General features: G+C 50.3%; 1 protein-coding gene and 2 long non-coding RNA genes across 5 annotated transcripts in view; 2 read left to right on the top strand and 1 right to left on the bottom strand.

The window, feature by feature from the left end:
- The window catches only part of LOC110259223 (uncharacterized), a 49495-nt gene extending 34763 nt beyond the window's left edge, over positions 1–14732 (top strand). Inside the window, exons 2-3 of one of the 2 annotated variants that reach the window (XR_014836695.1) lie at positions 1053–2947; positions 11323–14732. This is a non-coding gene — a long non-coding RNA (uncharacterized LOC110259223). Of the gene's footprint in view, positions 1–1052; positions 2948–3396; positions 4606–11322 lie in introns of those variants that run through there. The other variant, XR_014836696.1, reaches the window with a different exon arrangement.
- The window catches only part of KCNQ1 (potassium voltage-gated channel subfamily Q member 1), a 313789-nt gene that overhangs the window by 164020 nt on the left and 132510 nt on the right, over positions 1–17259 (bottom strand).
- LOC146405016 (uncharacterized) lies at positions 6625–8879 on the top strand. The gene is made up of 2 exons (XR_002341393.2): positions 6625–6763; positions 6943–8879. It is a non-coding gene; the product is annotated as an uncharacterized LOC146405016 (long non-coding RNA).

The following is a 17259-nucleotide window of genomic DNA, read 5'->3' as shown; positions in this document are numbered from 1 at the left end:
CAGGAACCACCCCAGTGGCTGGCGGGGGGGCACAGAATCCAGGCCCACCCTCCGTGACCTGCTGCTGGCGCTCGGGGCTGACCGAGAACGCTTACCAGTCCCTGGTTTTCAGTGGGGACTGGTGTCTTTTTCTTCCATTTCAAATAATAACTAATAACTCCAAGATTCACAAAAGCCTTCCTCTCCTGGGGTCATTGGTGTTAAGGACCAGCCAGACTCCTAGCTCCTCCCTCTCTGCTCGTCAGAACAGCTGACACCTGGCGGATCTTGCATTTACACCCACATGACAGCTCTGTTCCTGTCACTTGTTCCTGTCACTGCAGCGTGCCCATCTCACTTTCCTCCAGGTGTGGACACGTGGGTCTAGGCCGTACCTTAGCGGCTGCATGACAGTCGTGGTTGAGGTCTGCCATGGGCAACCCAATGCCCTGCTTGGTGGGCATTGGGTTCCATTAGCTTTATGCCACTGCTCTAAGGCAATGATGCACCATCCATCTTTATGAAAACTTGGCGTATTGAGGCAGGTGAGAGGGTGCTTCCATGGCAATGTTACGAGATGCTGCTGGATTGTCGTCCCAAGAAGTTGCATCAGTGGAGTGGAACATGCGGGCCTCCCCACCGCTGTGTCTGCCCTGGCCTTTGGCAGCCTTTGCAGGGACGGCCAAACGTGACTGATGGCTGCCGTGCTCTTTTTCCTTCTACCCTGAACGCCTTTTGGGGCTCAGAGGCTGTTTATCTGTTCCTATCCTTTGCTCATTTTTGCTTGTCGACTTGTAGGAATTTGTCGTGTATGTTACGAGCTACTTAACCCTTGGTCGTGTCAGGCACAAGCATTTTCTCCCGTCGTCTGTGGCGTTTTCACTGTAGTTATGGTTGCTTTATCATTGAAAATATTTTATGCTTTTGAAGCGATACCCATCTCTTGCTCTTTGAAGAAGAAAGGTTTCCCGACCCCACATCAGTACAACGATCGCCTAGATTTATTTGTAATATAAATGTATGAGTATGCGTGTACATTTTAATCCATTTAGCACATATGCCTCACATTACAGGTCACAACCATCAGAAAACGAGAATGTAAAAGATACCGTGTGCAGTCTTACGAGGAAAAAAAACGCGAGGAAACCACAACCTCACCCAAGTACGATCCCAAAAGCTCAGTTTGTTAAGAGGGAAAAATGAAAAACTGGACGTCCTCAAAATCAAAAGCATTTGCTCTGCAAAAAGACACTGCGAAACAGAGCGAGAAGACAAATGGTAAGACGTGGAGAAAGTGCATACGTGTCAGTTCTCTGGTCCAGGACTTTATATCCAGAGTCTATAAAGAACTCACAACCGGACAAGAAAGCTAACGATCCGTCGCTAAGGATGAATGATGAAGACCAGAAAGAGATGCTGAACTCAGAGTTCCCTACATGGCGCAGCAGAAACGAATCCGACTAGGAACCATCGGGCTGCGGGTTCGATCCCTGGTCTTGCTCAAGGGGTTTAGGATCTGGTGTTGCCGTGAGCTGTGGCATAGGTCACAGATGTGGCTCAGATCTGGTGTGGCTGTGGCTGTGGTGTGGGCCGGCCGCTATAGCTCCGATTAGACCCCTAGCCTGGTGACCTCTGTATGCCTCAGGTGCGGCCCTCAAAAGAAAAAAGAAAAGAAAAGATGCTGTATTCCGTCAATGGTCATTAGGAAAATGCAAATCAGACCCACCATAAGCTGTCATTATGGCCTCATCAGAGTGCTAACACTTTCAGTAGGGTCAACCTTAGGTATGCGGGAAAGAATAAAGTTATTAGAGCCTTACTTCCCACCCTACGTTGAGAAAAGAAAAAAGAAAACTCAAAGCCCGACGACACCATGTGCTCACAGAAGATGCAGCGCAACCGGAACTCCTGCCCTTTGCTGAGGGGCGTGCACGGTGGCACGGCCGTATTAGACAGGGCCTGGCTGCTTCTTAGGACGTTAAACAGACACTTATCATGAGGCGCATGGGTCCCTGCCCCAGTTATTTACCCAAGTGAACTGAAACTCTACATTTGCAAAAACCCATACGTCAATTGTATGCCAAAACCTGGAAACAGCCAAGATGCACTTCAGCAGGTGAACAGATAAACCGTGGAATACCATCCAGCAATCAAAGAAGTGAACTAATGATTCAGGCAACAGCGTAGGTGCGTTGCAAATGCCTTTTGCCAAGCCGTGGATGAAGCCACGTGTAAAAGGCTACATATTATGTAATTTCATTTATATGACATTGCGGAAAAGGCAAAACTAGAGGGACAGAAGACAGACCAACGGTTGCCAGTGTTTAGGGGAAGAGGAGTGCTTCACTTTGAAAGAGTCACACCAGAGTTTTTAGGGCTGTGGAACTTCTCTGTGTGACGTGGCGGTGAATGCACAGGTCCAGGCGTTTGTCAGAACCCACAGAACTGTACATTTCCAAGAATAAATTTTACTCGGTGAACCCCCTCTTCACATAAGCCTGTTGGTGGACCCAGGATGGAGAGCAGAATGTGGTGCCTGTGTAATGTAATGTCGGAAAGGGGAGGGGAAGAAGGAGCTGGCCTATGAAGCTTTGGGAAGCAATCTTTTTTTTTTTTTTTTTTTTGTCTTTTTAGGGCTGCACTCATGGCACATGGAGGTTCCCAGGCTTGGGGTCGAATTGGAGCTGCAGCTGCCAGCCACAGCCACAGCCACAGCCATGCCAGAACCAAGCCATGTCTGCAGCCTACACCACAGCTCACGGCAACGCTGGAGCCTCACCCCACTGAGCAAGGCCGGGGAATGAACCTGAGTCCTCACGGTTGCTAGTTGGGTTTGTTAACCGTTGCGCCTCCGTGGGCACTCCTGGGAAACACTTCTGATTGGACGTGGTTAGAAGAAGGAGACCATCATAAACGCAGTAATCTAGTTGGTAACTTCCGTCTCACGGAGCTCTGCAAGTACATCGAGGTAAGTAAGTTATGGATCAAGGGAGCCAGGTTTCTCCATGTCGGAGAAGAAAAACTGAGTTGGGGGGTTGTGAACATTCCCTGTGGTCAGAAATGTCAGCATGTGCTCATATTGAGCTCAAGGTAGACAGAGAGAGAGGTGGGACACCTGGGCTGTTGACCTCCACTTCCCTGCTCTGTCCACTGAGAGGCCCTAGAAGCAGTGACAACTCCAGAGCAGTGAGCACACCTAGTGCCCAGATTCTGGTTTCTAAATACCATTCATTCTGCAGTGAAAGGAACCAAGGCTCTCGGGTGAATAGTGATGTGGGGGCTAGGGCAGGGAAAACACGAGGTGAGACTGAGGTATTGTGCCAGAAAGCAAGGGCAGGCTCAAAAACAGACAAATGCAAAGGAGGAGGGTGTGTCGGATGCACACGGGACCGCTGCACAAAGTGCTCTCAAATCCAGCAGGCAAAGCTAGGACAACCTGAGGAGCAAGGGAAGCACTGCTGCGATGTAAAACAATAGAGCTGCACTACAGCTCAAAACCAAACACTCCCAAGGCCGAGCTGGCACAGATGAACGGGTCATCGGAGGAGGGGCAGATCTTCCTTGCAGAGGACTCCCCACTGGTCAGTGCAGAGAGACTGTGGAAGAAGTCACCATGAGACCACCGCAGTGATACCTGCCACGGGCAAGACCGGCAGATGAGTGCTAAAATTAGCACGTGAGACTTGAAGGAGAAGCCTCGGAGAACCTCCCCTCAAAGGTTCATTTGGTGCTGTGGCCTTCTATCCCGTGCTCGCCAGTGCTTTGCCGTTCCCGCACGCAGGGGGCAGGGCGCATCTGCCCTGCCCTGCCCTCATGTGTGGACTGTGGAAAGGGGAAAACACCAACTTGACAGAACCTGGCTGACATCACCTTAACCAAGTGGGTCAAGGTTAACAGTACCAGCGACAGCATGTGCTGATGTCATGAGCCCGGACACGGTGCATCGAGAAGAGCACCTCGCTTCTGCGGCGTTCTTCCCACCAAACCATCACCCCGGTCTCATCCTGAGGAAGTGCCGACAAACCCCAACCAAGGGACGTGACACCTGACTAGCTTTCCTCCAAAGGGTCATGGTCACGGAAACAAGGAGGGACTGAGACGCTGCCAGGGCTCAGAGGAGACCAAAGTGACCTGCTGAAGAAATGTCATGACGTTTCCTGGCACAGAAAAGGACACCTGGAGTTTAAGTGGGAGAACCTGGATGAATTAACTAAACTGTATCTTGGCTGCACTGTTAATTTCTCAGTTTTGATAACCATACCATGGTTATATGAGATGCTCACAGGAGGGGAAGCTGGTGAGAGGTCTGCGGGGACTCTCTGCACTAGTTTTGCCTCTCTGTAAATCAAAAGGTGATTTTATGAGTTCCCGTCATGGCACAGTGGAAATGAATCCACCTAGGAACCATGAGGTTGCGGGTTCAATCCCTGGCCTCACTCAGTGGGTTAAGGATCTGGCGTTGCTGTGAGCTATGGTGTAGGTCGCAGACGTGGCTTGGATCTCGAGTTGCTGTGACTCTGGTGTAGGCTGGCGGCTACAGCTCCGATTGGACGCCTAGCTTGGGAACCTCCATGTGCTGCAGGTGCGGCCCTAAAAAAGCAAAAAAAAAAAAAAAAAAAAAAAAAAGAAAAAAAATTATTTTAGGAGTTCCCGCTGTGGCACACTGGATTAACGATCTGGCTTGTCTCTATCTATAGGGGTGCCGGTTTGATCCCTGGCCTGGTGCAGTGGGTCAAGGATCTGTCATTGTCACTGCTGTGGTGTAGGTTGCAGATGCAGCTCGGATTTGATCCTTGGCCCGGGAACGTCCATATGCCATGGGTGCAGCCAAAAATGAACACACAAAAAAGTCTCTGTCTATAAAGCACAAAAAACTTTAGAATCTCATTAAGGATACATAAGACCTCTAAGGAGAAATTATAAAACCTTAATCAAAGACATTCAGGAAGACATAAATAAAGGGGGAAATACGCTTTTGTTCGTTGACTCGAAGCCTCAACAGTGAGAAGATTGTCCACAAATCTTAATAAAACCCACACAGGTTCTGTGCTGGAACCTCGGCACGCTGATTCTGAACCTGATCTGGAAGTTTGAAAAGCCAAGAATCCACAAAATTCTTGATCCCCAGCAGAGTGGGAGAACTTGCTCTGCCAGACCTCGGTCCTTTTACAGAGCCGACATCACGACGGCGGTGCTGACGCTGATGTGGAGATGGGGTGACCTAAGGCAAGGTGACAGGTGGGTGACCAGGAACTGCCCCCACGCATGCTCGCTGAGCGTCAGGTGGCCTGTGCACGGCGGGGAGAGAGGGCGCTCGGTGATAGCTGGGGTCCACGCGCAGAAAACGCTGCCCCGGACCCCTCCCTCACACCATACATCACAAATTCATTCTCGGCAGTCCAGGTGACGGACGACTCATGAAGAAAGGCCAAACTATGAAGACTTTATCGCTGAATCTAGAAGGCTATGTCCGTGACCTCAGGGTTTCAGAGGATTTTCTAAAACGTAAGAAGCCATCACCGCAAAGGAAAAGACTGATTAGTTCGACTACATTAAAATCTAGAGCTAAGCATTAAACAAGCTATGTAAGAGCAAAAACAGCCCCGGAAGAAGAACGCCCCCCCAAATATAAAGAAGCCACACAAATCAACCAGAAAAATGAGCGACTTAATGAAAAATTGGCAGCAGACGAGCAGGCTCATCACAAGAGGGGGATGCAGTGGCCCGTGAGCATGTGGAAAGGTGTCGGGCTGACTCGCGCTCCAACGGGATGTGTAAAAACCTCAGGGCGCCCTCGGCCCCTGGGGGGAGGGCAGGCTGCCAGCAGGAAGCCGCACAGACATGACTTAGTCACACCCTGGAGAAGGGCTCCGAGGGAAGGGCTCTCTGCCCGTGACATTCCGTGAGAGCCCAGGGACATGACGGGCAGGCCTTGAAGAGCACACGCACTTGGGCCTGGGACCTGGCCGGAACCCTTGCAACCCCCGTCGTAGAGACTCGGGGCTGCGATTCAAGTGCCCTGGGTTATGTTGTACAGTTGTCAAGGGACGGGGCTAAGACTTCATCCAGGATTCAGACGTTCTTTCAAAAAAAGGGAAAGGAAAAAAGGGCAAACAGACCCTTTGACGTCTGCACCACTGTGCACAGCAGGAAGGGCTGGTGGAGTGGTGGCTGGAGAGCGAGGCCACTCTCCCAGCAGCCGAGATGACAAGTGCCATCCATCTCTGAAGGCCAAGGGTGAGCCACCCGACCCGGAGAATGGCCCAGCCCTGGAGATTGAGGAAATTAAAATGTGTGCACATCAGTTGGCTGCTTGGGGCAGGTGGGCCTGCACCTGCCAGAGAAGAATGGGGTTGAATCCTGAGAACGGCACACGGGCCCCACAGCCGAGGGCGTGGAGAGGGCTCCACAGCTTGGTTGTTCCAAATTGGCAGGGAAGGAAGGCCCAGCTTCGTCGTCAGAGACCGGGGTCCCCCTACCCGCCACAGGCAGGCAGTGATCAGGCCACAAACCCTCCCGGCTGCCCACCTGCAATCACAGCCTGGTCCCAGGCTCCTGCAAGAAGGTACAGGGAGTCAGGGGGCTGGATGCTGGGCACGTTGCTGGCACGTTGCCCCTTCAGGCAGAGGTCTGTGGACAAGTGACCTGGCTTGTCCTCCCCACCTTCAGGGAGTCTGAGGCTGGTGTGTGACGAAGATGTGGGTGCAGCGCAGGCCGGGCCCATGTGGACTTGCGGCAGCTCCTCTGGACGCTCCGGCCCGAGGCGGGCCCGGGGCTCCGCCAGGTGAGGCATCGGGGCGCCAGGCGGGGGGGAAGCGCCCTCGGCGTCCTGGCCCCAGTGACGTCATCCTTCCCCAAGCCATCCCGGTTCCCAGGGCTTTAATTCCTTGGCTGCCTTTGCTCGTCAAGGCCAGAATCTGGGCCTCGGTTTTCGGGGCAGAACAAAACAATTTTGTTTTCTAGGAAAATGGGAGGTCTGGCATGGCGAACGCGGCCTCTGGCGTGGCCACCACCACAGCTGGCGACACCGGCTGCCAAGTCTCGCCCTCTCTCCAGAGAGCAGAACCAGAGAGCACGGCACCCCGCCTTCCAGCTGGGGGCCCCACTTCATAGGGCGACTGCAATTAGCTTTCAAAGAAGGATGGGCACAGAAAAAAGGCTGGAAGGAAACGGAGCAAACCATGAACGGTTTGTCTTCAGGTGAAGAGACTGGAGGACGGTCACTTCCTTCTCGTGGCTGCGTTTTCTGTCGGGGCTGCCCCTGCCTCCAGTCGGGAACCCGTGTCTCCCCGCCTTGCCCTCCGGCTCCCGGCCCAGCCGAGCGCATTGGAGCATCCTTCGCTCTCCACCCGGCCCGGGAGTGCCCCCGCGCCCCCACAGAGCCCTGTCCCACCACAGGCGGCCCCAGAGCACCTGCTCTCACCTCCTTGCCTCCCCGTCCTGCCCCTGCCCGACCCCGTCCCCCACTCTCAAGGCAGGTCCCACTTGTCCTTGACACTGGCTCCCACGAGGGGCAGGAATTCCCATTTCCCAATCCTTCAGTTGTGACATCATTTCTCTGTCACAGCAGCTCTGTGGGATGATGGCTCTGATTCGCATTTTGAGATGAGCAAGTGAGTTGAGAAAGGCTGAAAACCATGCCTGGTCACACACACTAGGCCAGGATGCCAGCACCCAGGACCGTGGGCTGTAAGGCCCCAGTCCGTGCCACGGCCCTCTGCCCCCAGGGGCCTATGCTATTCTCTTTCCCTGGTGACTCCCCCTCCCCTGGGGACCGATCCAAATCCTGCCTAGTCTCCCAGGCATCACCCACGTTCTTCCCGGAGCTTCCCAAGGCTCCCAAGATTGCTCCCGCGTCTGGGTGGGCGTGGGGCTCATGTGTGCCTGGCCCTCAGGTCCGTGCCAGTTTCTTGGCACAGGAACCCCGCCCTCCCCCCGTCCCCCCATGCCCCAGCACAGGCGTGTCCCTGAGCAGCTCTCTCCACAGGGATAAACAGACGCTGCCCCGTCCCCCCCCCACCACGGCCCCTTCCCACCCGCCCGCCTCGCCTCTCCCCCTCTTGGCGGATTTGCCAAAGCCCCATAGCTCCTGCCCTGGGAGCGGGAACCCCCTCCCCAGGGCATCCGGACAGCTGCAGCCAGACCCTGTGTGACATTGCTGAGCCGCGGCTCCAGGCCCGTGCCAGCTGCCCATGCCTGGCTCACAGACCACGAGCCAGCACTGCCGCGTCGCCACCTGTGTCTCTGCTCAGAGGCCCAAAGTAAGGGACACGGACAGAAAGTGTAAAAGCCATTCCCACGACAGCTGCCAGGAACAGGGCGAACAGTGGAGTGAAAATGTATATTCACAGCTGGCACCCAGTTCCGCTCAGGAAAATACCTTGCCTGAGTGGACACCTGTTGTTTTTGCCCATCCGGCAGCTAGGCCTGGCTCTGGGAACAGCCTCTCGAAGCTTCCCTGGGGGGCTGCTCCTTCCCTACTCCCCAGGCTGCAGGGGGCAGGTGCCCAGCAGCCATCCTCAGAGAGGGCCCGGGGCCCAGGCCTTGGCCTTGGGAGGCCCCGAGGCAGGTCTGAGGATGGCTGGTAGCCTGACTGGGGTCAACAGCAGCCGGGCCCAGACGCCGGCAAAGACGATGGAGAGAGAGAGGGGGTCTTTCCGCTGGGTCTGCTGAGCGGGCGGCCCTCTTGCCCCCTTCGGAGAGTGGCCGCCCGAGGACACGGCCATCCCAGGGGGCAGTGGGGAGGGGAGGGGGGAGCCGGAGAGGGAACAAGGCGGGGGTGGGGGGAGCCCACGGGGGAGAGCGCAGGGTCATCCCAGCCCCGGGGTCCAGCTGTGTCTGAAACAGCTGGGTCCAGTTGTGTGAGCCAAGAAATGTCCCTTCTGTGTGCTTCGGCTCGATTGAGTTGGGGTTCTATCCGTCGTCACTGAGAGGACCTCCAGGAATGTGTGGGACAAACTGGGGGTGAGGCGTGAGCCCAGGGGACGGGCCAGGGGGGGTCGAGGGTACACACGAGCCGAGCTGCTCACCCTCCCCTCGCTGTGCTTGGGGGGTCGCGGGCAGAGGGGACGGCAGTTAGCGCCGCAGCGGCCCCTAAAGCCAGTGGCCGCCCTGTCCCCTCACCCTGGGCTAAGCTTGTTTAAAGCAAATCGTGGGACACGCCACGTCTCGCGTGCGGTCCAGGCCGCGCAGGGCGTACCTGGAGCATGACAGTGCTGTGGCCAGGGTCAAGGGGGACCCGGGGATCCCGACTGGTCCTGGGGAGGACGCTGGGCTTTCTACGCCCCTGGAGATGAGGGCGCTGAGGCCTTCTGTCCCCAGCGCTGCCCCTCACGACAGGGCTCGCAGGCTTCAGCACACGCATCTGAGAGGCGCGGAGAGGGTTCTGCGGGGCCAAGGGAGGGGTCCGAACGGCGGGGGTCACTGGGGGGACAGCGGCCACGGAGCCGGGCCAGGGTCAACCCCAAGCGAGGGCAGGAAACGGAAAGGGAGCGACACAGCCACCCGCACAACTCAGGCGACGCTCCGGGGCCTCCCCGCTCCAGGCCGTCACTGTCCAGGGCTCCGAAGGCAGTTCCAGGGGACAGTTCCCGGCAGCGAGAGCGGCCCCAGGAAACGTTAATATACAATGGAATCTGGGTTAAGCTCGGTCTTCTCCAAGAGCTGAGCTCACAGGACATTCCCAAGAACCCTCTGGAGAGGTGGTGGGGAAGGTTTCTGGAGGTCTTTGGATGAAGAAAACAAATTGAAAAAAAATGGCCTTGATTTTCAAGGCGAAATTACAGAGGACGAAAAAAATGTTTTTAATCTAATTAAGAGCGATCTTTTCACCTTCATCACAACATCGCAGCAATGTGCCAGTTCTTAACTTCACACAATAATCAAAGCAATTAGTGAGGGAGAAGCCTTGGAAACGGTGCAGATGTTCTGAGAATGTCTAACGGGGAGAAATGAGTTGCAGGCCTCGTTCTCAGCATCCGGCTCCGGGCCCTGGCCACCAAATGCAGACATCTGCTCGGGCCCCACCCCCAGGCCCCGAGGGCGCGGGCTTGAGAAACACAGGTCCCTTCCCAGGCCGCCTCCCAGCCAGGCCAGATCCGGGGCCGAGAGGCTCCCCATGGCTCCCCAAGCTGGAGCCTGGACACAGTCAGAGCCACCCCAGAGCTGGGGCTGGGGGTGGGGGGGAGCATAAGATCCAATTGTGCTAACAACCCATATGTCCAAAGTAATCAGCTCAGCCCGGCTCTCCGCTGGTCCTGCAGGAGGACTGGAGGGCAGGGCAAGGGCCGTGGGGCCCCACGGAACCCTCAGCCACGACCCCCATCCCCCAGTTTGCACAAATACTGTTTCACGAGAAGACGCAGTGGCATCTGTCTGGCATGGCCCTGCAGTCCCCATTCCAAGGCTGCTGGCCTCTGAGTGGGCCCAGGACTCACACTGGTTGGACGTGAGGAAATGTCCAGTAACCCGAGACAGCGCAGACGTGCAGACATGGCTCACTTAGCGTGAGCAAGCGACACAGCCTGTCCCAGAGCAGAGGGCCACTAGGTTGGTGTTAAGGGGCTGCGGGGGACGTGAAGACCCCAGCTGGGTCAGACAGCAGGTCTTGGAGCCTCTGCCGCGTGGCAGGTCCCAGGGACACAGAGGCAAAGGACACATCTGCCCTCTCTTGGGGACACCCGGGTGGCTCGGGGCCCAGCCCGCAGCCCCTCAGCACGCACATTCCATGCACACCAAGGCTCCTCAGTGCCGCCCTGCCAGAGGCCTCCGGAGCGCTATCTCTGACCCCAGGGGCCTGCTGCGCCACACAGGGCCGGCCGGAGTGACGCAGGATGGGCCCCCCGGGGGGCAGCTCCCGGCTGTGAGAGATAAACACCCTAAGCTCCTTCAGCAGCTGGTGGAGCAACTCCGAGGAGTGTTCTGTGCAGCTTACCAGCTGCCCACGTAGAGCCCGTCCTCAGTAGGCGACCTGCATGGGGGCTCCCGAGGTGGCTCTGGACCCAGCAGGCTGGCCCATGTGGTGCAGTCGGCCGAGCAGCAAGGCACCCTTGACGGAGCTCCCTTGGGCTGCTGTGCACAGAGCAGAGCAGAGGAGGCAGCAGTGAAGACGCATCAGTGGGGGTGGCAGCAGAGAGAAATGGAAGCAGCTCTGACCAGATGTGGTGGGATGGAGGGCAGGCACTGGGCACCGTGTGGGAAGCCGGCAGGGCCTGCGATGGGTTGGACACAGGCACTGAGAAAAAAGCACGATTTTAAAAAGGCTTCCGGCCAGTTAGGAGAGCAGTGGCCTGCTGCTCCCCTCTCCCTGGTTTCATAGATCCCTCCTCCTCCTCCTCCAAGCAGAAAGCCAACAGGAGTGCACAGAGGAGTGTACGCGGCCCATGCCCTCGGCAGCCCTAGGAGATGGAGCACTGTGGCCTTCATGTTCCCCATGACCAGAGAAATGAACCGAACTCCAACAGCACTGCAGCCACCTGCCCACCCCCACGAGCCTCTAGAGGATGTGTCGAGATGAGGCTTAAAACACCCTGTCCAGATGCGTTAAGAATGTGCGTGACCTCGGCAAAGACGGAGGCACAGGTCCCTCTGCAGAGACTTCCCTCCACGGAAACACAGAAGTCAAGGAAAGTGTGTCAGAATTGACTTTGCCAGAGCCTTTGACTCTCTGTGAAAGGTTTACAGCATGCAAGTGAATATCCAATCAAGTAATGGGAAGTTTAAAAAAAATATGGCAGGAAAGCTCGGTGGCATTTTTACTTGTCTTTACAACACTGCTGTCCGTCACTCGCTCGCCATCTTGAAGATGGCTGCCCATATTCCCAGCGTGGGTCCCTGATGCTGGGTTCTGGAGGGGGCAGAGCAGATCTTGAGAAATTGGGTCTGTTCTGGGTTGTCTGGGGATGGCCTGGAGGGGACAGCCTTTGTTTCCTCTACAACAGAACTTACTCGTGAAAAATGGTGGACATTCCTCGTAAGCGCTGTATGAGAGTCAAACAAGTCCCAGCCACGCGGGGAAAAGATTGCAGTAAAGGCCTAGATGAGAGCACTGACAGCAGTCAGAGTTGGGAGAATGGGGGGAAAGTTTCTTTGGGGAAGTCAGGCCATTTTCAAACACCTGTGTATACTGAAGAATTGAGAAAGCCAAGAGCATGCCCATGGCAGGATGCATGCTCAGAACCATCCTAAGAACACATGAAGCTCTCACCAATGGCTGATCGCTGGGAGGCGATGGCTAAGGCAGAGCTGTAAACAGCCTGGCCAGATCCTAAAGGACTGCCCCCACACAGAGCTAAACTGCAAAGGCTGGGAGGGTTCTTTTACTTTTTTCCTTCCTCCTGGCACTTGAGAAAGTCTGTCAAAACTCCAGCTGACAAAAGAGGAATGGTGACATAAGAGCTACAGCTCACAGCAAGAAAAGAAATATCCCGAGCAGGGAAAAGACTCTGCTGTCTAGAGTTATATATATCATATTCAAAATAGCCAGTTTTCAACCAAAAAGTCATGAAGTATGTAAAGAAGCAGGAAAGTATGGCCCATTCACAGGAGAACTAGACATCAGCTGTCTCTGAGGAAGTACATTGAACTTACTAGAGAAAGAGTTTAAATCAACTTAAATATAAGGAAGCAGAGGAAATTATAGATGACTAAAGGTAACCATGAGAATGATGTGTGAATGGATGGAGAATATCAGTAAAGAGGAAGTTATAAAAAGGAATTAAATTCTGGAACTGAAAATTATAATGATTGATATGAAGAACTCACTAGAGTGTTTGCCTAGCATATCTGAACTGAAGAAAATAAAATCAGTGAACTTGAAGCTAGGTCAATCTAAATTATCCACTCTGAGGAGCAAAAAGAAAAGCGGGTGAAGTTAAAATGAATAGACCCTCTGGGACCTGTGGCATATCACCAAACCCATAGTGGGAATCCCAGGAGAGGCGAGAAAGGAAGAGGGAGTATTTAAAGAAATAATAACTGACAACTCAAGTTTAATGGAAGATGTGACTCTAAACCTCCCAGAAGCTCATTGAATTCCAAGAAGCAAATCATAATCAAATTGCTGAAAGATAAAGATAGTATGATGAAAGGAATGAGAAAATGGACTAAACACATACAGGGAGAGTCAATAAGATTAACATCAAATTTCTCACTAGAAGGCATGGAGGCCAGAAGGGAGCAGGATAAAAATTTTAAAGTGTTAAAAGAAGAAAACAAAAAATGAAATTGAATTAAGACTTTTATATCTACCAAAAGTGTCTTTCAATAGTGAAGGAGAAATTTAGATGTTCTCAGATAAACATTTGATAAGGGAGTTCCTTGCTAGTCAGTTTGCCCTACAAAAAGTGTAACAAGAGTCCTTTAGGCTGAGATGAAAGGATGCTAGAAAGTAGCCCAAACCCTTACAAAGAAGTAAAGAATTCCCGAAAAGGTAACCACATAGGTAAACATAAAAGCCAGTATTATCATAATTTTAGCTTGTAATTACTCTTTATATCCTGCCTGTCTTAAAAGACAAATGCATAGAGCAATAACTGAACATCTATATTATTGAATACATAATGTATAAAGATGTAATTTGTGACAATAGCAACACGAGGCAGATATAACTAAATAGGAGCTAACTTTTTATATTGAGGAGAAAGTTCATCGGGATGTAACAATTATAAGCATGTACACATCAAACAACAGAGCCCCAAGATACATGAAGGAAACTTTAACAGATTTCAGGGGAGAAATAGACAGTTCTACAATAATGGAGACTTCAACAACCAACACTCAACAATGTATAAAACAACCAGACAGAAGATCCACAAGGAAACAGAACACTTAAGCAATGCTATAAACCAACTAGACCCAATAAACATGTAGAACATTCCACCTAACAACAGAAGAATACATTCTTCTCAAGTGCACTTGGAATATTCTCCAGGATAGATCACATGTTAGGCCCCAAGCAGTCTCAGGAAATTTTTAAAAATTAAAATCTTACTTAGTATCTTCTCTAACCAAAATGGAATGAGGCTAAAAAGCAGTAACAGAAGGAAAGCTAGAAAATTAACAAATATGTGGAAATGAAATAACACATTCTTTAAAATCAAATGGATTAAAGAAGATATCACAAGAGGAACCAGGAAATAGTTTGAGACAAACAAAAATGAAAACAACATACCAAAACATATGGGATGCAATGAAAGCAGTGCTCAAAGAGAAAAAATATAGTGATAAGTTCCTACATAAATAAGAGCCTTGCTTTTCTTCACCACCACCCTATGTGCAGTTGAATTAGTTCCTTGTCATGTCTTCTCACAAGACCTTCAGGATCAAGCAATTCCTGGCCAAGAAGCAAAAGCAAAATCATCCCATTCCAACGGATTTGAATGAAAACTGGTAATAAAATCAGGTGCAATGCCAAATAGAAGACATTGAAGAAGAAGCAAGCTGGGTCTATAAGGCGCCCTGCACATGACGTGGCACATATATTTATGCTGTGTCAGTCACTTGCATCTTACCATAGCACTCTGAAAACATCACAGCCACAGACGGATATACTGGGAAAGGGGTTCTCTATGTACTGGTGTTTATGCACAGCGCTTTGCCTCAGCCCCAGAAATAAGTATGTGAGGCCCCTTGTTGGAGAAAGAAAGAGAGAGAGAGAGAGAAAGAGGGCTCTTAAATAACTCAACTTTACAGTCAAAGGAACTATAAATGGAAAAGTGAACTAAACCCAAAGTTAGCAGAAAAAAGAAAATAAATATCAGAGTGGAGAAATGAACCGAACAATCAACCAAAAGTTGGTTATTTCTTGAAAAGATCAACAAAGTTGACCAACCCTTAGCTAGAATGACTAAGAAAAAACTAGAGAAGATGCAAATAAAAGCATAAATGAAAATGGGGACATTATAATTGGCCTTACAGAAATAAAAAGAATTATAAGAAGTCTATAAACAACTACTCCAACAAATTAGATAGCCAAGATGAAGTGGACAAATTCTTAGCAGCACATGAGCTACAAAAACTGACTCAAGAAGAAATATAAATTCTGAACAGACTTCTAACAAATAAGAAAATATGAATCAGTTATCAAAGATCTCATAGTGAAGAGAGGTCCAGGACCTGATGGCTTCACTGGTGAATGAGGCTATACATGTAAAGAAAAATTAACACAAGTCCTTCTCAAACGCTTTACGACAACAGCAATGACTAAAACAGAAGGGAGGGAACACTGCAACATATTCTGTGAGGTACTACTCTGATACCTACCAAAACCAGACAAATATATCACAAGAGAAGAAAACTAGATACAAATATCTATTATAGATGGAAAAAAAAGAAAACCCTAGTAAGCCAAACTCCAGCAGCATATTAAAAGAATCATATACAGTGAACAAGTGGGATTTATCTCAGGAATAGAAGGGTGGTTTAACGTGAGAAAAATCGATGTAATACATCGTAGTAATAGAATTATCCCAATTGACACAGAAGAAGCATCTGACAAAATTCAACAACTTTTTTGAGATAAAATTGTAACAAAATTAGGAAAAGAAGGAAACTTCCTCAATTGATAATGAACTTTTACCCAAAAACCCATAACTAACATCATAATGGTGAAGACTTCTCCTCTAAAACCAGTAACAGATTAAAGATGCCCATTTTTACCACTGCTTTTCAACAATGTACAGGAAGTTTTAGCCATGACAATTAGACAAAGAAATTTTTAAAAAGCACCCACATCGGAAAAGAAGTAAAATTATTTTTATCCACAGATGATTTGATCCTATATAGAAAATCCCAAAGAATACACACACACAACCTATTAGAGCTAATAAATTCAGCAAAGTTGGAAGACATGTGGTCAATACACAAAAACCATTTCCTATATACCAGCAATGAACAATCTGAGAAAGAAATATTCAAACAATTCCATTTGCAATGGCCATCAAGAAGGGTAAAGTACGTTGGGATAAATTTAACCAAAGAGGTGAAAGACTTCTATGCTAAACACTACAAGACTGATAGAAATTAAAGCCCTAAATAAATAGGACAACGTCCCATGTTCATGGATTGTAAGACTTAACTACCCAGTGATCCACAGCCTGAATGCAACCCCTGTCAAAATTCTAATGGTTTTCTTTTGCAGAAATGGAAAAATGGATCCTAAAATGTTTATGGAGTTGCAAGGCACCTTGAAGAGCTAAAATCATTATGAAAAAGAGCACAGTTCTAAGAGTCAGATTTCCCAATTTCAAGACTTACACAGAGCTGTATTAGTCAAAATAATGTGGTACTGGCATAAGGGCAGACGTTGAGACCAACAGAATAGAACAGAGCACACGGAGATAAGCCCTCATGCATACAGTCAATTGATTTTCAATAAAGCATCCCAAGACCAGTCAGTGGAAAAAAACAGGCTCTTCAACAAATGGTGCTGGGACAACTGGACAGCTAGACACAGGAAAAAGAACAAAGTTGGACACAGACCCCACACTGTAAAAAAATTATCTCAAAGTGGATCAGCAACCTAAATATAAGAGCTAAAGCCACAGATTTCTTGAAGGTAAATCTTTATGACCTTGGATTTGACAATAAGTTATTAGATATGCAAGCAACAAAGACAACATTACGCATTAAATGGCACTGAATTGTTTGACTTTAAAATGATTGTCATGTAGATTTCACCCAATTAAAAAAAAATAGGGGCCACATAAGACTTAAAAGAAGCACAGAGAGAAATATCCCCAGAAAAAGGAAGTCTAGCATTAAGCATCAAAGTGGGGAATGCTAGACAGAAATAGGCAGTTCTTACGTAGCAACAAGGAAGGACTCTGACGTGACTGGTTAAAAGCGCCCGTCACTTCTTGGAATCACTTGAACAGGCTCAGATATATTGAGAAGTGGTGTGGCAGTGAAGGAAGGAAATAGGAGGAAGTGAAAGAATCCTGCAGGAATTAAAGAAAAACAAGACATGCCAGTTGTCTGACACACATATCTCACAACAGCAGTATCTAGAAATGAAACTGCCTAAAAGAGGACAAGCGTGGCAGAAGAGGGCATTTTTGTACTAGGAACTTTGGACTTAAGTACATGGGAATGTAAGTACGCAGACTGCATCCGTGGAATGCTCCTGCGAGGGGAAAGATCCGAGAATTGAGAATAAAACCTTTTCTGCTAATAAAATTCTCCTCTGAATTCTATCCATAAAGCTGAAGGAGACTACAAACAATATTCCCAACTGGATAAAATAGTCTCGACATTTGGGATGTGGGCACATACCTTGAATCA

Source organism: Sus scrofa, chromosome 2 (genome assembly GCF_054392235.1).
Source record: "Sus scrofa isolate SSC_HxYL_T2T_F1_AM1 chromosome 2, Sscrofa_HxYL_maternal_Yorkshire_Landrace_v2.0, whole genome shotgun sequence".
Taxonomy (NCBI): domain Eukaryota; kingdom Metazoa; phylum Chordata; class Mammalia; order Artiodactyla; family Suidae; genus Sus; species Sus scrofa.
The sequence above is the reverse complement of the archived record's forward strand: the minus strand, read 5'-3'. Positions and strand labels throughout refer to the sequence as shown.